The sequence below is a fragment of the Hevea brasiliensis genome, chromosome 10, assembly GCF_030052815.1.
Source record: "Hevea brasiliensis isolate MT/VB/25A 57/8 chromosome 10, ASM3005281v1, whole genome shotgun sequence".
NCBI classification, from domain to species: Eukaryota; Viridiplantae; Streptophyta; class Magnoliopsida; order Malpighiales; family Euphorbiaceae; genus Hevea; species Hevea brasiliensis.
In genome coordinates, this window is record NC_079502.1 from 36415226 (window position 1) to 36439859 (window position 24634).

Consider the following 24634-nt stretch of genomic DNA (forward strand, 5'->3'; position numbering starts at 1 on the left):
TTGTGGGAGATTGTTAGTAGTATGCCCTAGGGCATATCATTTAGTATGTATCTTGTACATATTTTTATTAATAAAAGGCATTTCCACTTTTTCGTTTACATAATATATTTATGTGTAATAGAAAAGGTCCATTGATATTTTGTTAGAAATATTATTCTTAAGTTGTTAAGAATATGAGTGACAATATTTCTAGCACGAAGTATCATAAATAGGTTCACAATCGAGGATACTTCATAATAAGGACATGACTTATCCAGAAAGATTGTATTCATGTTTGTTCCCAAGTTATTTATATGAGATATAAATAAGATGGAATGGTGAGTCTCATGCCATATAACAAACATGATAGGCACTTATAAATGATAAGTAGGCCGAACCAGTGACACTTATGACAAGCACATGGAGCTTACTCTTGTCAATGTTTTGTCATAAATCATATCAGTGCATATAATCTTTAGACCTGAGATAGCACAGTTATCTTGTATATAGGTAGTTTGAGTTTGATACTGCTTTCATACTTGTACTATGTATGGGCATATAGGCATGTGTTGGCTCCTACTAGTTATATATGGAGGTAGGTGTTGATCAAGATGGAATCTGTTTCCCTAAGTAAATAGAGATAAAATCCTATGTTCATTTAATTGTTCTTGATGTTTCAAGTTCCTGGCCAGGACAGATAAATTTACTCAGAAAAGAGTTTCTGATGAGAAAATCCTTTTAATCAAGAACTGGAATTAAAAGAGAACATAATATTCATAGTAAATGGAGTTTAACATAAACCATGACTCCAGCTTGAGTTGAGATTTTATAACAGAGAGATTCTAGTGCATGGTAACATATGATTATAGGTTCATTTAAGGTAAACCTTATTACTAATTGGGTGGCCATGGCATGCTATGCTAGGTGTTAACCATGGTCTTTGAGGTTCATAAAATGATTTAGAGAAATCATTTATGGTAAGAAAGAGTTTTGATGATATTAAGAGTTGATATCATGTCTCATTGCCAATTAGTGATGAGCCTAGTAAGCCACACACATACACAAGTTATCACCTATTTAAATATGATTTAATTAATTAATTAAAGAGTTTAATTGATTAATTAAATAAGTTTGGTTTGCAATTAAATTGCAAAGTCCCTAGCATGACTTGAAACCAAATCTAGATTATTGGATGTGTAGTATAAATTAAATTTATATTTAAAGTGTTTAAATATGAATTTAATTAATAGAGATTAATTAATTAATTTATATTTGATATAAATTAATTAGAAGAAGAAAAATAATTATTTTGGGTTCAAAACTAAAAATTAAGACACAGGGGCATTTTGGTCATTTTATAGTGTGACACGTGGCACCATGAGATGGTGACACATGGGATTACACATAAGCTTGCCAAGTATTTTTCTTTTAATCATATAAGATGATTAAAATCAAGATTAAATATAGATTTGACACTTGGCACAATGTGATTGGGTCACTTAAACCTAGAGCTAATCAAAGGGTGACATGTGGCAAGGGTTTAATGTGTTAACCTAGCTATTTAAGTGTGGTTATGAAAAGAAAAATAACCAGCAGCCACTCCTCTCCTTTGTCACGCCACTTTGAGGCTTTTCATCTATTTTTCTTCATCTCTCATCAATTCAAAGAGATTAGCCATCAATCTCTTGAATTAAGAACACTAGAAATTGTTTCTAGTGTCCTGTTTACTTCTCTAATCTCTTAAAAAGCAGAACTTGAATTTCTAATTAATAGAAAAAGCTTTAGAAGCTGTTCAAGGGCTGCCATAGGTGTTCTTGGTGTGGACAAGCTAGAAGAACAACATCTGGTGTCCTGAAGTCGAATCTCAAAGGCACAGACACGCTGCAGTGCATCAAGAGGTTAGTGTAATCGTTCTTGATTTAATCTAGGGTTTTAAAATTAATCTGATTAATTTTAAAATCTTAAATGGCAAATACAGATCCAAAAACATATTAAAAGAGTTTTAATATGTTGTTTATCATTGAAATTAAATAGATAAAAATAAATCTTGCATGATGCATGTGACCCTAGGTGAAAATTTTTGAATTCAATGGTATAAAATTGTGTTTTTCACGCTTCCGTTCCTTCAAGTTAAAGGTACACTGAAAGGTGAGAGGGTCAGAGTAAGTGAATAGAACAGAAGAGATAGACAGCAGAAGAGAGGTCTGGGTCAGACCAGTTCTTCCTATGCACCAGGTAGGAAGTTTAAAGGTCCTCCTACTCAAGGTTCTAGTCAGACACAAGATCAGGGCCAGTCCCAGAGGCCCAAATCTCAGTTCACACCTAGGACATGTCAGTGCACACCATTAGTGGGCAGCTCTCCAGGGATGGTGTATAAGGGACCAGCCCCAGTAGCCTTTTCAGTGTGTCCACATTGTCATAAGTGGCATAGAGCCTAGTGTTAGCGAATGACTGGGGGATGCTTTCAGTGTGGGTCTACTGAGCACTAGATAAGAGATTGCCCAAGTAGAACTGTTATAGTTGCTCCAGCACCAGCAGATAGACCTGCCCCTACAGCATAAAGGGGTAGAAGACTGGGTAAACTTGAGGCAGCTGGTACATCATAGAGGCCAGCATCAAAGTCAGTTGAGAGGCAAGAGATAAGGGCACCAGCAAGGGCATATGCTATGAGGGCTCAAGAGGAGCAGGATGCTCTGAATGTCATCAGGGGTATGTTCTCTCTCTATGACATACCTGTGCATGCATTGGTGGATCCAGGATCCACTTACTTATATATTTGCATTAAGTTACCCATGGAAAGCGAAATTCAAGTAGAGAAAAGTGACCAAGATATTCTAGTCACTAACTTACTAGGCCACAGTGTGGTGGTAAATAGAGTGTGCAAAGGTTGCCCATTGAGGATTCAGGGGTATGAGTTCTCGGCAGACCTAATTGAATTTCCCTTCCACGAGTTTGATGTCATTCTTGGAATGGATTGGCTAGCACATCATCAAGCAATTGTTGATTATAGATTGAAAAGTATTACATTGAAAAGTCCTGATAATAATGAGATAACAGCTGTGGGGGAAAGGACAGATTTTCTGCCTAATGTCATCTCAGCCACTTTTGCAAGGAGACTGATCAAGAAGGGCTGTGAAGCCTATCTGGCACATGTTGTTGATACCAGAAAGGCTGGATCTAGTCTCCATGACATACCCACTGTAAGTGACTTCCCTGATGTGTTCCTTGAAGAATTACCTAGTTTACCACCAGAAAGGGAAGTAGAATTTATTATTGAGGTTATGCCGGGTACAGCACCAATCTCAATTGCTCTTTACATGATGGCACCCATTGAATTGAAGGATTTGAAAATTCAGTTATAGGAGTTACTGGATAAGGGGTTCATACGCCCTAGTGTGTTACCGTGGGGAGCTCCGGTGCTGTTTGTGAAAAAGAAGGATAGGACTTTGAGGTTATGCATTGACTACTGACAGTTAAATAAAGTAACTATGAAGAACAAGTACCCATTGCCCAGAATTGATGATCTGTTTGATCAATTAAAGGGAGAAGATGTATTTTCCCTGATTGATCTCAGATCATGGCATCATTAGCTAAGAGTAAAGGATGCAGATGTGCCTAAGATTGCATTCAGGACCCAGTATGGACACTATAAATTTCTGGTGATGCCATTTCAATTGATAAATGCACCAGCGGCATTCATGGACCTTATGAACCGCATCTTTCATCCATACTTAGATCGGTTTGTAGTGGTCTTCATTGATGATATTCTGGTGTATTCCAAGAACAGGGAAGAACATGATGAGCATTTGAGGATTGTTCTATGGACCCTGAGAGAGAAAAAGCTATATGTTAAGCTGTCTAAGTGTGACTTTTGGTTGAATGAGATTGCTTTTCTTAGACACATAGTATTAGCTGATGGGATTAGAGTGGATCCCAAGAAAATTAAAGCAGTAATGGAATGGAAGGCTCCAAAAAATGTAACTGAAGTTAGAAGTTTCTTAGGGCTAGCTGGATATTACGGAAGGTTTGTGAAGGGGTTTTCTTTGATAGCTACTCCACCGACCAAGTTGCTACATAAGAATGTAAAATTCTATTGGAATGACAAGTGTCAAGCCAGTTTTGAGAAGTTGAAGGCTATGTTGATAGAGGCACCAGTGTCAACACAGCCAGTATCAAGAAAAGACTTCATGATCTATAGTAATGCCTCCCATAATGGGCTAGGGTGTGTTCTGATGCAAGAGGGGAAAATGGTCACCTATGCTTCCAGGTAGTTAAGGCCACATGAAAAGAACTACCCTACTCATGATTTGGAGTTAGCAGCGATCATATTTGCATTGAAGGCATGGAGGCATTACTTATATTGTGAAAAGTGCTACATATATACAGACCACAAAAAGTTTGAAATATTTGCCAACCCAGAAGGAGATGTTTGAATGCAGAAGCAATGGATTGAGTGCCTGAAGGACTATGATTGTGTGATAGACTATCATCCTAGGAAGGCAAATGTAGTTGCTGATGCCTTGAGTAGAAAGTCCATTGCAGATTTGAGATGTTTGAATGCCCATTTGTACTTATCTCAAAATGGAGCTATTTTAGCTGAGTTGCAAGTGAACCCATACGTGCTATAGCAGATACAAGATAGGCAGAAGGTAGATGAGAAACTAATGGCTATTATGGGCAGAATCACAGAAGGCAAAGAGACAGAATATGAGGTAAAAGAAGATGAGTGTTTGTACTACAAAGGAAGAATGTGTGTGCTAGATGATGGGGAATTGAAGACAAGCATTCTGAAAGAGGCACACCACAGTGTTTATGCTATGCACCTAGGAAGTACTAAGATGTACCATGATTTGAAGCCTCATTATTAGTGGCCTGGTATGAAGAAGGACATAGTTAATTATGTGACTAGATGCCTGACATGTCAACAAATCAAGGCATAACACCAAGTTCCATCAGGTTTGTTACAGCCTATAACCATACCTGAATGGAAATAGGATCAGGTCACCATGGATTTTATTAGTGGTCTACCTCTCCCCCAGAAGAAACATGATGCAATATGGGTGATAGTAGATAGATTAACCAAATCAGCCCATTTTCTGCCAGTTAGAATTGACTATCCACTGGAGAAACTAGTGGAGTTATATATCAATGAGATAGTTAGACTACATAGAATCCCAATTTCCATTATATCTGATCGAGACCCAAGGTTCACATCGAGATTTAGGAAGAAGCTGCAAGAAGCCTTAGGCACACAATTCCATTTTAGCACGGGTTTTCATCCTCAAACGGATGGACAGTCGGAACGAGTGATTCAGGTAAAACTTTAAAACTCATTGAATTATTACAAATATTAAATTGTAATGATAATAATAACATGAAGTATGTGATAGGTGCTTGAGGATATGCTAAGGAGTTATGTCATAGAGTTTGAGGGAAGTTGGGACAGATACCTCCCATTGGCAGAATTTGCTTACAATAATAGCTACCAGAGTAGCATTCAGATGGCTCCTTATGAGGCACTGTATGGGAGGAGATGTAGAACACCGTAGTGTTGGACTGAACTGGGTGAAGACAAAATTGTGGGACCAGATCTGGTGAAACAAATTGAAGAAAAAGTAAAATTGATCAAAGTCAATTTGAAGGCTGCCTCAGACAGACAGAGATCTTATGTTGACTTGAGGAGAAAAGACATTGAATATGAAGTTGGCGATAAGGTATTTCTCAAAGTATCATCATGGAAGAAGGTACTGAGATTTAGAAGGAAGGATAAGTTAAGCCCTAGGTTCATTAGCCCATATGAAGTCATTGAGCGTGTGGGTCCAGTGGCCTATAGGCTAGCTTTAACACCAGAGCTGGACAAGATCCATAATATGTTTCATGTATCCATGCTGAGAAGGTACAAATCAGACCCTTCACATGTCATCTCCATGAAAGAGATTGAAATCTAACTAGATTTGACATATGAAGAGGAACCAATAAGGATTCTAGCTTGACAAGTGAAAGAATTGAGAAATAAGTAGATTCCATTGGTGAAAGTGCTTTGGAGACATCACATGTAACACCCTTACGTTTATTAGTTTAGTACATTCCATTGTTCTAGTGAATAGTATCTATCCAGACAGTTGGGATGTGTAAAACCATATTTAAGTTATCTGGAAAATCCATGAACATAAATTAATAGCAATTGTAAGAAGGTAAAATGGAAATGAAGAAAATAAAGTAGAATGGGTTAAATGAGCCGAGGTCACAGCGATGGGTGACTGTACCGAAAAGTGACTGCGAGCTCAGTTACTGCCCTAATTTTGTGTGGGACTTTATGAAAACCCAGGCTTAGGGATAATTGTGAAGCTAGGAAAAATGTAAAAACCACAGAAAAGAATAGAGAATAAGTTCAAACAATTGAGTCAAAGTTCTAGAAGTAATTTAGTGTTATCAGAGAATTTGATTAGACCGACAAAGGGTAATATGGTCAATTCACCCTTAGAGGTGACTCTTGGCCTAAATGTCCATTAAAATGTAGAAAATTAAAATTATGATAAATAGATTCAAAGTGAAAAGGTATATGAAAGAAAAGAGAATTCAAATTTAAAAAGGTTTTATGACATCATCTTATGAAGTAAGCATGACACAATTAATAATTTTAATTTCTAATTATTTAATTTTGGGATAAGTAACAGCAAAAAAGAGACAAATTAAAAAAAGAAAAATACATTTTCCTTCTTCTTCAACTTCCTACCCTCTCTCTCTCTTCTCTCTCTCAACTTTTAATTCCTCCATTGAAGACCAATTTGAAGCTTTTATAACCCTAAAATTTGAAGCTTTTATAACCCTAAAATTAGCTCCAAATTTCATAGTTTCCTTAATTAAAACTTGCCTTTGGGTCTTGATTAGAAGATTGAGAGCCAAAATAGAAGAGGAAATAGAAGAGTTGGAAGATTTAAAGAGATCAAGTTGAGGTAATTTTATGTTTAAGCTTAATTACTTTAAGTTTCTTAAAATTAAGCTTAAGTAAGATGAATTAGTATTTGAATGGATGAAATCAATTTTGAATTGTGAGAAACCAATTTCGGCAGCCATGGAGTATGGGAGAATTGATGTGTTTTAATTCAATTAACCATGTGTACAAACTCAAATAAGTAAGTAGTCATTATTGGTACGCTTTAATTTCCTGAATTATGATAATTGGAAATTTGGATTCTTAGCACTTAGGGTTTTGGTTGGAAATTAGAGATTTTTGAGAAATTATGACCAATTGATATTGTTTATGTTCAATTTGGTCAATTAGTGTACTTATGGATGTAAATTGACAAAGGAAAGTGAGCGGAGTTATGGTTAGGAACTTGATGCATTCTGGGCAGATTGACCCCTGTACACTTAGGAGGTTATAAATTAAATTCTATTACTCTAATTGGTGTGAGACCAATTGGAGATGAAATTAGGGTTATAATGCAATAATTTTCATGCAGAAATCTTACCCTAAAATATAACATCCCTATTTACAATGCCTGGTATATGTTACTATTCCGGTGACCGGCATCGATTCGGACAATTAAGAGGATTAGAACTGTGTTTAAGACACCTAGAAAAGCCCTGATTGAAAATAAATAGTGATTACCAGATAGAAAAGTAAAAATAAGAAAAACAAAACATAAAAGTTTAACTGAGCCGAGAGTCACAGCGATGGGTGACCTTCTCAGGAAATGACTGCGAGGTCAATCGTAACTCAAATTTCGAACCGGAAAATGTGATGCCGCGATCCTTAGGACTATTGCGAACATAGTGGAAAAGAGAAAATCACAAAAAAGAATTGTTAAGCAGGTCAAATAATTAGGTCAGGGATCTGAAAGAAATATCAAATAACTTGCAAACCGAATCAGACCGGCGAGGGGCAATTTGGTCAATTCACCCCTAGAGCTGACTCCTGACCTTACTGTCAAATAAAATCAGAGAAAAGAAAATTTCGGGACCAAGAATTAAATTAAAGAACTAATGGAAAAATAAATGCAAAAGAAAAAGAAAATTGAAAAAGTTTATTACATCACCTTTATGACATCATCATGATGTCAAAACTAATTTTGATTTTCCTACCTAAATTGACCAAGTGAAAAGCAATTTTAAAAGACATAAAATACTTAAAAAAGGAAAAGAAAAATCATTTTCTTCCTCTTCCAACCAAGTTTGCCGCCCCACTTTTCCCTTAAATCACCATTGTAGCACCACCATGAAAGCTTGATTTTAAGCTTTCTTTTAACCACTTAAACCCACTTTGACCCCAAAATAATGCATAAAAACTTGTTAGTCCAACTTGAAGAAGCTTTAGAGGAAGAAAAGAGAGGAAATTGAAGAGGTGGGAATCAAAGAAACGTTAGTAATAAACTCTAATTTATTTCTTTAAATTTCATGCAAATATGCTTTAATAAACTTAGAAATTGAAACAAATCAAAGGAAAACATGGTTGAGGGACCAAACATGAATTTTGGCTAGCCTTAGTTAGGGTTTGAAATGGGTGAATTTGATGCATTTGAATGGTTGCTTAAGTTGAATTAAGTATGTAAACTATGGATAGATGTTTAGAATGCATTAGGTTTGAATTTTACGAGTTAAGGTTTTTGGCACCTAGGATTTAGGAGGCAAAAATGTGAGAATTGGTCAAATGGTGTGTTTGACCTTATTTGAGATGAAAAATGGTCATTTATGGCCAATTGAGATGTGTTGGAAGTGTTAGAAGTGAGTTTAAATTCGGATTGAAAATGGCCATGTTACAGGCAGCAGGACCAAGGTCCCTTTGAGGGACCAAAACTGAAAATTTACAAGTCCAATTGGTATGAGACCAATTGCGAATGAAAACAGACACAAAATGGAACATTTTTCATTCAGGAATCATGCCCAAAAAGTGACCAAAACCTAGTGAACAAATTGACCAAATCTGGATTAGGCAATCTGACCTGTACAAAAATGACCAAATGAACAATGTTTGTTTGTTCATTTGGCCATAACTTAGGCTAGGTAAGTCTAAATGACTTGAAATTTACCAGTGGATAGATGAGATATAGACCTAAAACTTTCATGAAGAACACAAACCCAAAATTATGCCCTTCACCAAGTCATTTGGCCACCCAAAGTTGGTGACCTAAAACTGCTAGAACCAGTTTGCTGCCCATAAATCTGGGTTAAGTCTAATCTGGCAGCTGTGATTCAAATGGCCATAACTTGAGCTACAAAACTCCAAATGGAGTGATTCAAAAAGGAGAATAAATTTAAGACAATTGGAAACATTTTCTATGAAGAAGGTTTTGCCAAATTCTAACAGAAAAAGGAATAATGTGTTAGTAGTATGCCCTAGAGCATATCATTTAGTATGTATCTTGTACATATTTTTATTAATAAAAGGCATTTCCACTTTTCCGTTTACATAATATATTTACGTGTAATAGAAAAGGTCCATTGATATTTTGTTAGAAATATTATTCTTAAGTTGTTAAGAATATGAGTGACAATATTTCTAGCACGAAGTATCATAAATAGGTTCACAATCGAGGATACTTCATAATAAGGACATGACTTATCCAGAAAGATTATATTCATGTTTGTTCCCAAGTTATTTATATGAGATATAAATAAGATGGAATGGTGAGTCTCATGCCATATAACAAACATGATAGGCACTTATAAATGATAAGTAGGCCGAACCAGTGACACTTATGACAAGCACATGGAGTTTACTCTTGTCAATGTTTTGTCATAAATCATATCAGTGCATATAATCTTTAGACCTGAGATAGCACAGTTATCTTGTATATAGGCAGTTTGAGTTTGATACTGCTTTCATACTTGTACTGTGTATAGGCATATGGGCATGTGTTGGCTCCTACTAGTTATATATGGAGGTAGGCGTTGATCAAGATGGAATCTGTTCCTCTAAGTAAATAGAGATAAAATCCTATGTTCATTTAATTGTTCTTGATGTTTCAAGTTCCTGGCCAGGACAAATAGATTTATTCAGAAAAGAGTTTCTGATGAGAAAATCTTTTAATCAAGAACTGGAATTAAAAGAGAACATAATATTCATAGCAAATGAAGTTTGACATAAACCATGACTCCAGCTTGAGTTGGGATTTTGTAACAGAGAGATTCTAGTGCATGGTAACATATGATTATAGGTTCATTTAAGGTAAACCTTATTACTAATTGGGTGGCCATGGCATGCTATGCTAGGTGTTAACCATGGTCTATGAGGTTCATAAAATGATTTAGAGAAATCATTTATGGTAAGAAAGAGTTCTGATGATATTAAGAGTTGATATCATGTCTCATTGCCAATTAGTGATGAGCCTAGTAAGTCACACACATACACAAGTTATCACCTAATTAAATATGATTTAATTAATTAATTAAAGAGTTTAATTGATTAATTAAATAGGTTTGGTTTGCAATTAGTTTGCAAAGTCCCTAGCATGACTTGAAACCAAATCTAGATTATGGATGTATAATATAAGTTAAATTTATATTTAAAGTGTTTAAATATGAATTTAATTAATGAGAAATTAATTAATAGAGATTAATTAATTATTTTATATTTGATATAAATTAATTAGAAGAAGAAAAATAATTATTTTGGGTTGAGAACTCAAAATTAAGACACAGGGGCATTTTGGTCATTTTGCAGTGTGACACATGGCACCATGAGATGGTGACACATGGCATAACACATAAGCTTGCCAAATGTTTTTTTAATCATGTAAGATGATTAAAATCAAGATTACATATAGGTTTGACACTTGGCACAATGTGATTGGGTCACTTAAACCTAGAGCTAATCAAAGGGTGACATGTGGCAATGGTTTAATATGTTAACCTAGCTATTTAAGTGTTGTTATGAGAAAATAACAATAACCAGAAGCCACACTCCTTGGTCACGCCATTTTGCAGCCCTCCCTCTATTCTTCTTCATCTCTCATCAATTCAAAGAGATTAGCCATCAATCTCTTGAATTAAGAACACTAGAAATTGTTTCTAGTGTCCTGTTTACATCTCTAATCTCTTAAAAGGCAGAACTTGAATTTCTAATTAATAGAAAAGGCTTTAGAAGCTGTTCAAGGGCTGCCATAGGTGTTCTTGGTGTGGACAAGCTAGAGGGACAACATCTGATGTCCTGAAGACGAATCTCAAAGGCGCAGACACGCTGCAGTGCATCAAGAGATTAGTGTAATCATTCTTGATTTAATCTAGGGTTTTAAAATATCTGATTAATTTTAAAATCTTAAATGGCAAATACAGATCCAAAAACATATTAAAAGAGTTTTAATATGTTGTTTATCATTGAAATCAAATAGATAAAAATAAATTTTGCATGATGCATGTGACCCTAGGTGAAAATTTTTGAATTCAATGGTATAAACTTGTGCTTTTCACGCTTCCGTTCCTTCAATTGGTATCAGAGCCATTATATTTGCCATTTAGATTGTTTATTATATGATTTAATTGTGTGATTTGATCATGAGATGATTGATCCATTGCTGGTTGGATCAAGAGGTGTGGCGGCATGCTTGATGAACTCCAACATGGTGCGCATGGCTTTGGAAGATCATGGTGCGCATGGTTGTTATTAAATTCTGCAATTGTTGCATGATGAAAGGTTCATCATATGACTAATTAAAATGTTTAATTAGGAATTTTAATCACACAATTAAATTATGATTCAAATCAGAATTTTAAAAATTGTTTGAATGTGATTCAAATCTGAATTTTAAAAGTTGTTTGAATGTGATTCAAATCTGAATTTTTAAAGTTGTTTCAATCATATTTAAATCTGATTTTTTAAAATTGATTGAATAAAATTCAGATCTGATTTTTTAAAAAATGTTTGAATGTGATTCAAATCTGATTTTTTAAAAAATATTTGAATGTGATTCAAATCTGAATTTTTGAAGTTGTTTGAATGTGATTCAAATCTAAATTTTAAAATTTGTTTGAATGAGATTCAAATCTGAATTTTTAAATTTATTTGAATCATATTCAAATCTGGATTTTTAAGTTGAATATGAGATATTCAATTTAATTTAAGTATGTATGTTTTATTTAATTGTTAAATAGTGATATGCATGATGGATGATCATGGACTATAAAAGACCAATGTGATTGGATTTATTTCTTTTATGTTTCTTTGGGATTGTAAATTAATTAATTTATTTTAATTTATTTTGGGCATGTATTATTAAGTTTGTAATAATTTTTGGGTTGTAATTTCATTTATTTAAGTTCTTGTAAATTCGCCTAGGTACGCCAAGGATTACTATGTAATATTTGGATTGCAAGAAGTTCAAGGAAGTCAAGAGCATTGGTGGGACCAGTGGGAGGAATTCAAGATCAAGTGTTGATTATGTACTCCTTCAGTAACTCTTGTAAAATGAATGAATGAAATGCACATAGGAATGCCCTGATTCAATTCTTTGTGGCTCAGAATTGAATCCCTTAGAAAGTCCATGATCATACCATATTTACTGCTTATCCATGAATGCATGAGATGTATGGAAATGTATGCAATTATATGATATATGCATGCGAAATGGATAATGCGCAAAGTGAGACCTTAATAGTAGTTAGAATGACCATAAAATCTTCCAAACAAATGATTAAGTTGGATATGCTATAATTAAAGTAATTATAACATAGGCCCTCCATTGGGGCAATTATTTTAAGAAATTTTAAATAGTTGCATGAGATGCAATTAATTTAAGAGATTTTCTTAAGAATAATTGTTAAGCATGAGATGTTGTAAATATGTAAATGGTTTGGTGGCCAATATTGGATGTACCTGAGGACATTAAAATTATTTACATAATTACTGGCTCAATGGGATCAACTTAACTAATGCAAGATAAGTCAATAATGGATGTACCTGAGATTTTGAGCATTAGGGGCTAGGTAAAGGATTGAACCTCACATGAGATGTGATGGGCAAGGAGTTGCTCACTTATAGTTTATTGTAATTCCAATAATGGATGTACCTGATGATGATCAATAGAATTATAAGAATTCAATCACCCACTAGAAATCCATCCAACTAGGATTTCCGTTTCCTACTTTGGAAGTGTAGGATTCGCTAAGTTAGTGGGAGGACCAATTTGATTAAAAGACCATAATTATTTTGGTTAATTACATGATACATTTACTAATTAATCTGGTTATTTTCTGCAGTTAATTTTCTGATAAAAATGAGCACAAAACAACCACCACCATCCAATATCCTTGCAAGCATACTTGATCACAATAGGTTGACAGGACCAAATCATGCGATTGGCTAAGAAATTTGAAGCTTGTCCTGAACCTTGAACATATAGGATATGTTCTAGATTCAAATGTTCCTGGTCCCTTACCTCCAGAGGCCACACAAGAGGAACATGATACATTGGACAAGTGGAAGGAGTATGATATGAGAGCTAAGTGTTACATGCTTGCTTCCATGAGTAATGAGTTACAGAAGCAACATGAGAACATGCAGAGTGCGAGTGAGATCCTCCTTCACCTACAAGAGTTGTATGGTGAGCAAAGCAGGAATGCTAGGTATGAGATATCTAGACAGCTATTCCGTATGAGGATGTCTGAGGGACAGAATGTTGGGGATCATGTCCACAAGATGATTTGGCTGATTGAGCAGTTGGAACATTTTGACTTCAACATGGATTTCCAACTACAGACGGATTTGATCCTTCAGTCCCTTCCTGAGTTTTTTGGGAATTTTGTGACAAATTTCCATATGACTAAACAGGAATGCACCTTTTCTGGTTTACTCAACATGCTGGTTATTGCCCAAAAGAATATGCCAGGCAATAAAGGGAAAAAGGTAGCTTTGGTTGCATCTTCTTCTGCTGGAAAGTCCAACAAGAAAAAGGGCAATAAGAAAAAGAAACCTCAGATTCCTAGTCCTTCCAAGAAAATAGCTAAACAGAAAAGGAAGACTAAAGCTGATGGAGGCAAAGGAAAGTGTTTCCACTGCCAAAAGGATGGGCACTGGAAAAGGAACTGCCCAGAGTATCTTGCTTCTCTGAAGGACAAGAAGGATACACCTTCGGAAGGTATGTCCATATCTTGTTATTTATATTCTGATGATACTCATAGTTCATCTACAGCTTGGGTTTTAGATACTGGTGCCAGTTCTCACATTTCTAATGATATGCAGGAACTAGCAAACAGTAGCAGCTTGCATTCTCAAGATATTAGAGTCCGGATTGGCAATGGCTCAACTGTTGAAGCTTTAGCCATAGGATCTAAATCTTTTTACATGTTTGGACATGTTTTGTGTTTGGATAATATTTTATATGTACCTGATGCTTTTAAGAACATCATTTCTATATCTAGTTTGACTAGAAATGGCTATGAATTTCAGTTCACTGATGATGTTTGCAATATTTATTTTGGAAATAAATATGTTGGTTCAGGTTATATGAATGATGGTCTTTATTATTTGGATAATAATGACAAGCACAAATTGAATGCAAGTGATCTAAAAGAATGCAATGCCATGGTGAAAACCAACTCAAGTTCAAAATATATTTGGCACTTAAGATTATGTCATATTGCAGAAGATAGGATTGCAAAATTGGAGAAAATGGGGATTCTATCCTCATTGAGCTCTAAGCCTACTCCAACTTGTGAATCTTGCCTTCAGGGTAAAATGACTAGATCACCCTTTGTTGGACAAGGGCTAAGAGCTGAAAATATTTTGGAGCTAATACATAGTGATGTATGTGGTCCATTTAAAGAAATGGCTAGAGGGGGTTCTCATTATTTTATTACCTTACTGATGATAAATCAAGGTTTGGGTATTTGTATTTGATGAAATACAAACATGAATCTTTTGAAAAGTTCAAAGAATTTAAATCTGAAGTAGAAAATCAAACAGGAAAGAATATTAAAGCTCTTCGATCAGATCGTGGAGGTGAATATTTGAGTACTGAATTTGATGAATACTTGAGAGAGCATGGCATTGTTTCTCACCGACTCTCCAGAACGCCACACCGAATGGTGTATCTGAAGGAGAAATCGTACCTATTGGATATGGTACGTAGTATGATGAGCTATACCGATATGCCAATCTTCTTTAGGATTTGCATTAGAATCAGCTTTGTATATTCTGAATAGGATTCCATCAAAATCAGTTTCTTCCACACCTTATGAGATATGGCATGGAAGAAAACCAAGTCTTAAGCATGTTAAGATTTGGGGTTGTCCAGCTTATATCAAAAAGCTGAACACTGATAAATTGGAGACCAGATCAGAAAAAGGTCGATTTGTTGGATATCCAAAAGATAGTTTTGGATATTATTTTTATTTGCCTACTTCACAAAATGTTGTGATAAGTAGAGATGCCACATTTCTTGAACAACAGTTTGTTCAAGAAGGAGGCAAAGGAAGGCAAATAGAGTTAGAATTGGAGAATTCTGACCAACGAACAGATCAGATGGATATAGATCCATCTAGTCAACCAATACCCGTTGATGAAACATCTACAGCTGTTCCTCGTAGAACAACCAGGGTATCTCACCCACCAGTGAGATATGGTTTTCGTCATGAAGAAGAACAAGAGTTGTCTACTCATAAAGAAGTAGATCATGGAGATGATCCACTTACCTATGAAGAAGCTATATCAAATATAGACTCTTCAAAATGGATTGATGCTATGAAATCCGAGATTGATTCCATGTATAAGAATCAAGTTTGGGATCTTATTGACCCACCTGAAGGTATTATACCTATAGGGAACAAATGGGTTTTCAAGAAGAAAATTGGTTCTGATGGAAAGGTAGAGACCTATAAGGCAAGGCTAGTAACGAAAGGGTTTCGCCAAAGGCAAGGAATCGACTATGAGGAGACTTTCTCGCCTGTTGCCATGCTTAAATCAATTAGGATTTTATTAGCAATAGCTGCATACTATGATTATGAGATTTGGCAGATGGATGTCAAAACAGCTTTTCTCAATGGATACATTGAAGAAAACATTTTCATGGAACAACCTAGGGGATTTGAATCCCATGATGCTTCCAAGGTATGCAAGCTAAAGCGATCCATTTATGGGTTGAAACAAGCTTCGAGGAGTTGGAACATCCGTTTTGATGAAGCCATTAAATCCTTTGGTTTTATGAAAAATGAGGATGAGCCATGTGTATATAAGAAGGTTAGTGACAGTGCTATCAATTTCCTTGTCTTATATGTGGATGACATACTGTTGATGGGTAATGACACAGGTATGTTGACGACTATAAAGGTATGGTTGTCAAATACATTCTCCATGAAAGACTTAGGGGAGGCAACCTATATTCTTGGAATTCGCATCTATAGAGATAGAGTGAAAAGAATAATTGGTTTATCCCAAAGTCTATACTTGGAAAAGGTGTTAAAGAGGTTTAACATGCTTGATTCCAAGAGAGGATTGTTACCAGTGAGACATGGTATCCATCTTTCTAAAGCGATGTCTCCAAAGACACCTGTAGAAAGAGATAAGATGGCCAGGATTCCATATGCTTCGGCTATTGGAAGTTTAATGTATGCAATGTTGTGTACTAGGCCGGATATCGCATATGCTGTTAGTTTGACTAGCAGGTATCAATCCAATCCAGTTTGGAACATCGGATAGTCACAAGAATATTCTTAAGTACTTGAGAAGAACTAAGGATTTATTCTTTATTTATGGAGGTGGAGACTTGCAATTGGATGGTTATACTGATTCTGATTTCCAATCAGATATCGATGATAGAAAGTCTACCTCTGGATATGTGTTCATTTGTAATGGAGGTGCAGTCAGTTGGAAGAGTTCCAAACAGAGCACGATCACAGATTCCACTACGTAGGTCGAGTATATTGTCGCATCGATGTCGCAAAGGAAGTCGCTTTGGATAAAGAAGTTCGTGATGTAACTTATAGTAGTTCCTTCCATTGAGTCGTTAGCCCACTACACCGTGACAATAATAGAGCAGTCATGCAGGCTCAGGAACCAAGCTCTCACCAGAAATCCAAACACATAGAAAGGCGCTACCACATTATCAGAGAAATAGTTGGGCGAGGCGATGTAGCCATGCAGAAAATAGCATCAGCTGAAAATCCAGCTGATCCATTCACTAAGCCTATGTCACAGACTCAGTTAGACCGACATCTTGAGAAGATAGGTCTAATATATTGTAATGAATGGCTCTAGTGCTAGTTGGAGATTGTTAGTAGTATGCCCTAGAGCATATCATTTAGTATGTATCTTGTACATATTTTTATTAATAAAAGGCATTTCCACTTTTCCGTTTACATAATATATTTATGTGTAATAGAAAAGGTCCATTGATATTTTGTTAGAAATATTATTCTTAAGTTGTTAAGAATATGAATGACAATATTTTTAGCACGAAGTATCATAAATGGGTTCACAATCGAGGATACTTCATAATAAGGACATGACTTATCCAGAAAGATTGTATTCATGTTTGTTCCCAAGTTATTTATATGAGATATAAATAAGATGGAATGGTGAGTCTCATGCCATATAACAAACATGATAGGCACTTGTAAATGATAAGTAGGCCAAACCAGTAACACTTATGAAAAGCACATGGAGTTTACTCTTGTCAATGTTTTGTCATAAATCATATCAGTGCATATAATCTTTAGACCTGAGATAGCACAGTTATCTTGTATATAGGTAGTTTGAGTTTGATACTGCTTTCATACTTGTACTGTGTATGAGTATATGGGCATGTGTTGGCTCCTACTAGTTATATATGGAGGTAGGCGTTGATCAAGATGGAATCTATTCCTCTAAGTAAATAGAGATAAAATCCTATGTTCATTTAATTGTTCTTGATGTTTCAAGTTCCTGGCCAGGATAGATAGATTTATTCAGAAAAGAGTTTCTGATGAGAAAATCTTTTAATCAAGAACTGGAATTAAAAGAGAACATAATATTCATAGCAAATGGAGTTTGACATAAACCATGACTCCAGCTTGAGTTGGGATTTTATAACAGAGAGATTCTAGTGCATGGTAACATATGATTATAGGTTCATTTAAGGTAAACCTTATTACTAATTGGGTGGCCATGGCATGCTATGCTAGGTGTTAACCATGGTCTATGAGGTTCATAAAATGATTTAGAGAAATTATTTATGGTAAGAAAGAGTTCTGATGATATTAAGAGTTGATATCATGTCTCATTGCCAATTAGTCATGAGCCTAGTAAGTCACACACATACACAAGTTATCACCTAATTAAATATGATTTAATTAATTAATTAAAGAGTTTAATTGATTAATTAAATAGGTTTGGTTTGCAATTAGTTTGCAAAGTCCCTAGCATGACTTGAAACCAAATCTAGATTATTGGATGTATAATATAAGTTAAATTTATATTTAAAGTGTTTAAATATGAATTTAATTAATGAGAAATTAATTAATAGAGATTAATTAATTATTTTATATTTGATATAAATTAATTAGAAGAAGAAAAATAATTATTTTGGGTTGAGAACTCAAAATTAAGACACAGGGGCATTTTGGTCATTTTACAGTGTGACACGTGGCACCATGAGATGGTGACACATGGCATAACACATAAGCTTGCTAAATGTTTTTTTGATCATGTAAGATGATTAAAATCAAGATTACATATAGGTTTGACACTTGGCACAATGTGATTGGGTCACTTAAACCTAGAGCTAATCAAAGGGTGACATGTGGCAAGGGTTTAATGTGTTAACATAGCTATTTAAGTGTTGTTATGAGAAAATAACAACAACCAACAGCCACACTCCTTGGTCACGCCATTTTGCAGCCCTCCCTCTATTCTTTTTCATCTCTCATCAATCCAAAGAGATTAGCCATCAATCTCTTGAATTAAGAACACTAGAAATTGTTTCTAGTTTCCTGTTTACATCTCTAATCTCTTAAAAGGCAGAACTTGAATTTCTAATTAATAGAAAAGGCTTTAGAAGCTGTTCAAGGGCTGCCATAGGTGTTCTTGGTGTGGACAAGCTAGAGGGACAACATCCGTGTCCTCAAGACGAATCTCAAAGGCACAGATACACGCAAAGGCATCAAGAGGTTAGTATAATCGTTCTTGATTTAATATAGGGTTCTAAAATTAATCTGATTAATTTTAAAATCTTAAATGGCAAATACAGATCCAAAAACATATTAAAAGAGTTTTAATATGTTGTTTATCATTGAAATCAAATAGATAAAAATAAATCTTGCATGATGCATGTGACCCTAGGTGAAAATTTTTTAATTCAATGGTATAAACTTGTGTTTTTCATGCTTCCGTTCCTTCACAATGGAACAGTGCAACATAAGGAACCAAAACTGAAAATTTGCAATTTTACCTAAAAGACTTAAAATTTGAGGAAACAACCAAAACCAACAAATTAGGTAACCAAAATGTGGTATGTGGGTGAAATTAGAATTCCCATACCTATTAAGCATTAGAAAGTCAATAAATTGACTTGAATAGTGTCATGAAGAGTAACCCCAAAATACAAATTTTAAAGAACATCAAGTTTATCATATTAAAGCTAAGTATAAGTAGATTTGAATTTATATTTGGAGTTATGATAAATGGCGATATTGAAACACTGTGAAACTGTGTGTTTCAGTGGAAAAGAATACCGAAAAAGAACCCGAGACATCGAGTCAAGGCCAAGAGGCGACTCGTATAAGGTTTGTGCACAACTAATTATTTTGTTACTTTTCACTTCTAAATTGATTTGAACAAGTTTATTTTATGATTTATAATTTTGTTGTGTTGAGGATTTTAATTTTTTGAATGAAATTGTATAAATTAAATGTAAATTTTCTTATGCATTTAAGGATTTATTGCATGGTTTTGAGGATTGTAAATTTAGACTTTGATGTGTTGCCAACCTTGAGCATGAATTTGTGATGATTAAATATGTTCATGATTTGTAAACACTTTGTAAATAGAAATTGTTTTGAATATGATTTGAAATCACAGTTGACACGGTAAAATATATTGTGAATCCCCATTAGCTTGTCTAGTAAGATATCTCCTCTACTAGATGGGGCGAGTTCCTTCCTCTCTGGCTTGCCAGTTGGGGAAGAGTTTGAATGAGTACTCATACATACTAGCTAGTCTTTGTTCCTCCCTTTTAGCCTCAGTTATTAGGAGAGTGTGAAATGTCATGGTGTACAACACGACATCTATTTGAATTTTGGGTCATGGGTTCAACTGTGTGAATTATTGGCAACGCCCTTTAAATTATGCATTGTTTGATAAATTGTGGTTGAAATAAATAATTTGTCAATGATTCAAAATATTTTCGTATTGTTTCGGGATTTAAAAGAAATGTAGATAAATAGTTACTATTTGATCAAAATGTTATTTAAATGAATAATTTGCATGAATGAAAATATTGATTTCTGAATGTTATGAATTTTGAAGAATTTAGAAATTATAAATTTTTATTTGTTATGAATTGTCAAGCATAACTTGTATTAAGTTTTAAATTATTAGTTTGTGCACCACTGAGTTCACTACTCAGCGATAGCTTTGTATACTATAGCAGGTGAAAGAAAATATAAAGCAGCTGAGCAAGATTACTGAAAGGCATAGTGAGACTATCTTCGGGTATATCATAGGTATACCCTTGTACTTTAGATTTTGATGTAATTTTGTAATTATATGTACGAAATTTACTTTGAGCAGTTGTACCAACTCTTTTGTAATATATTTTTGGATTGTAATGAAATACAAATTATTGAAAGGTTATCTTGAGATTTTATGTATTTTTAAAGTTTGCATTACAAAATTTTTAATACTCCCATGAATGTAAATATTCATTTTGTTATCTTAATGAGATATTTCATTGTTTGATTTAATTTAAATTGCGTATTGCGTTGCTTGTGTTGATTTGTGAAATGAGATTGAATAATGGAGTTGTGATTGAGAAAAATATTGGGATTGTCTTTATTTTTAGGTTTTGAAGAACAGTTTTCTTAAAATACAGACGACACTCTACCGAAATTTTTGTAAAAATTACGGAGATTTTAAATATCTAAAAATTTGATTTATGTTTGGACTTTAAATAAAGGTTTTTAATATCTGAAAAAAAAAATTTTACCCACCAATTTAAAAATGAATGAAAATTGTTTTAAAATTCCTTGTAGTATATTTAATGGGTTACCGATAGGCGAAGTACGGTAATTCATTAGGTGTACTACGGGAGCATGTTACATCTTACGAGGAGTAGGATGTGACATGTTTTAGTGGTATCAGAGCAATGGTTTTAAAGTAAATTTTGAACTGTGAATTTGAAATATTTTTTGATAAGTACAACTGCTCGAATGTTTGATACATATAGTACATTTACATCATAAATATGAACTAATAGGGAGAAATCTCCTTGTGTTGGTTGTACAGGAAATAGAAAAAAAAATTCTCACGAATAGATATGGACAAGGGGGATAAAACGGTAGAGCAGTCTAATAGAGCTAACGTATAAGGAGAGGCCCCAGTTTCGTAGAGCGTTGGAGGTCCAACTGCACCAGTCCGTCCTTTACAAATTACTGCACAAACGGCCCAGCAGATGGCCATGTTGTTTCAAAGAAATGGTCGATAATCACACCCTGCACTCCAAGTACAAACCCAACCCCCTTAAGAGCAGTATGAAAAAAAGAAAAGTGGGAAACCCATCGGTCAAAGTTCGAGTAGTAATTTGGGAAAGAGAAAAGATTTTGAAGGACCCTGTGCTCCTAAGTATGATAGAGGCAGATCTTCAGGGCTGAAGCAATCAAGAACCATTCGTCAAAGAACCAGAAGCTCCTACCCTATCCGTATCTGTGATGTTTATGGAAAATGTCATGGGGGTATTTGCCATAGGGTCACTGGAGCCTGCTTCAATTGTTGTGGAATTGAACATTTCGCTCGATATTATACTAGCGCACTTCGATTTATGCCACATGCTACACCAGAGGAATCATTTCAAGATTCTGATTTTAGAGGCTCATTAGTTGTTAGTAGGGGCAGAGGTAGAAGTAGAGACAACACTTCGGGTAATCTTCGCACAATGGACCAACTCGAGCAGAGGAATATATTAGAAAGAGAGAACGCCATACATCGAGGGGAAGAAGCAAAGACTTCAAATGTAGTTGCCGGTATGTTCTTAACTTGTGAAAGGAATAATTATGTACTATTTGATTCTGACTCTACTTGTTTATATGCTAATTCTAAAATTATATGTTCTAATGCTATTCCCTTGCATGGAGATAAATTTTAATGTGTTAGTAATTAGCCTTTTAGGATAAGAATTGCAATAATAAGCGTGATTGGAATAAATTTTGGAAAAGTTTCTAGAGAGAGACATCTCCTACACTACGATAAATTATAAAGTTAATTACTAAGCCTAATTAGATAAGGCAAGAAGACCAAAAAGTAAGTTATAGCAATATATCTGCCCTAGATGGAAGTAAAGGTACTACTGTTGATAGATGTCTGTAAGTACCATCATCAAAATAAGTTTAAGATATTAGTAGATTTGAAGGAAATAAGACATAGGGAAGTTTGATCTATTGGGATGTATCGTAGTAACTATGCAATATTCTTGATGTTTGTGCTGTAAGCTGCAGATTACAGTATTGACTTGAGATTTATTGTGTAGATCTACATACTACCCAATAGTACATAAGGATAAGAATAGTTATAAATGACTTTCGCTCTGGTATAAATATACCAGAATAGAGTTTTATTACTAGAACTGAGTTTGAAAATCCTAATTCGGGATTTAAAACTCTATAATTAGAATATCAAAAGATCATGGTTGCAAGGTAGTGAGAGTTAAAGACTCCGTTGCCCTAGCATGAATTACAGTACATTAAGAATTGTTATGGGACTAGAGATTTTAGCATGGTAAAAATTTAAAAATAACACCTATAGGGTTAAGTCATCCAGTCTCCGATATGGGGTTTATAGTTATTATGGTATTGCAATGGATCTTTTGCTCAAAGTTTAGCAAGGAACACTATTATATTTGTTTAGTAGTAAGACACAAAATATAATTTTGTTCCCCTAGAAGAGACAGGATGCTATGGATGACAATTATAGCTTATAAAACAGTTAAGAAATGGTATTCTACTGACAACAGTAATTTGATAGGAACTAGTTGGCCAGGTATTCTTTTGGAAGAGCATAATTTTATTATGTGGATCATAAGGATTAGATTAGAATTAAAGTGAAACTTTTGAATAGCATGGGAAATAGGAGATTCCGGTAGACTACCTTCTTAAGATTAAGGAATCATTTATGGTTAAAAAAAAAGGGTAATGATCGCAAACCAGCTGAAAATAAGCTATAGAATATTGATAGATAAAAGAGTTGTGGAAGTAAAAATTAGAATAGTTGGTGCAAATGTAATAAAGAAACATTATGAATATTAGTTAAAGTGTTGACTAGAATAGTCAGAGGACCAAATCAAAGTAATATTGAAGTATAGTGGATTTATTAGGGATGATAAGAAGTGCTAAATCATGACTCGACAGTCAAGTTAAGGAAGAAGATAAGATTGAGGAATAAAATAATTAAAGTTAAGCTGTGAAAAAAAGAACAAGTAGAATAGTAAGAAATGAGAAAAACACTAGATGAGGAATTGGCACCAGGGCAAACAACCTACTTAAGACGCATAACGATATCCCGAACTATTTTATCAAGAAGGAAATAAGTTAAACAAAAGCAAACAAGATAGTGCAAAATGGCACATAGGCCTTGGTCATAAATGGAGATGGTAAGATAATGGTTATCGACCTATGGCCAAGAAAGAGATAAGCAGTTCATATATGACCAACAAGGTCATTAAAAAAAAAAAAGACTACAAAGAAAATAATTGCTAAAACAACAGCAAGAAAAGACTAAAATATTCTAAACTAAATTGAAGGTTGCATCAAATGATTAAGAGATTTGATAAGAAAAGAGTAAAACTAAGTTTTCACCCATAGGATCATACGAGGTCCTAGAAAGAGTGGATCCACTAGCACACAGATTTGCTTACATCTAAAATTGAAAAGAATTTGAATCTAACTTATGACAGAAGCTCACAAGAAACTTGGCACACGAGGTGAGCAATCGATGAGTAAATAGTATTAGTTAAAGTGCTAAGGAACCATCATTCAGGCTAGGAAGCGACTTAGGAGCGTGAATAGGACATAAGGAGACAGCACCCACAACTGTTCAGAGACTGATACCAGGTAAAATTTTGAGGACGAAATTATTTTAAGGGAGGGAGAATTGTAACATCCCTATTTGCATAGCCTGATATATGTTACTATTCCGGTGACCGATATCGGTCCGGACAATTAAGAGGATTAGAACTGTGTTTAAGATACCTAAAAAAGCCCTGATTGAAAATAAATAGTGATTACCAGATAGAAAAGTAAAAATAAGAAAAACATAACATAAAAGGTTAAATGAGCCGAGAGCCACAGTGATGGGTGACCATCTCGGGAAATGACTGCGAGGTCAATCGTAACTCAAATTTTGAATTGGAAAATGTGACTTCGCGGTCCTTAGGACTATTGTGAACACAGTGGAAAAGAGAAAATCACAAAAAAGAATTGTTAGGCAGGTCAAATAATTAGGTCAGGGATCTGGAAGAGATATCAAATAACTTGC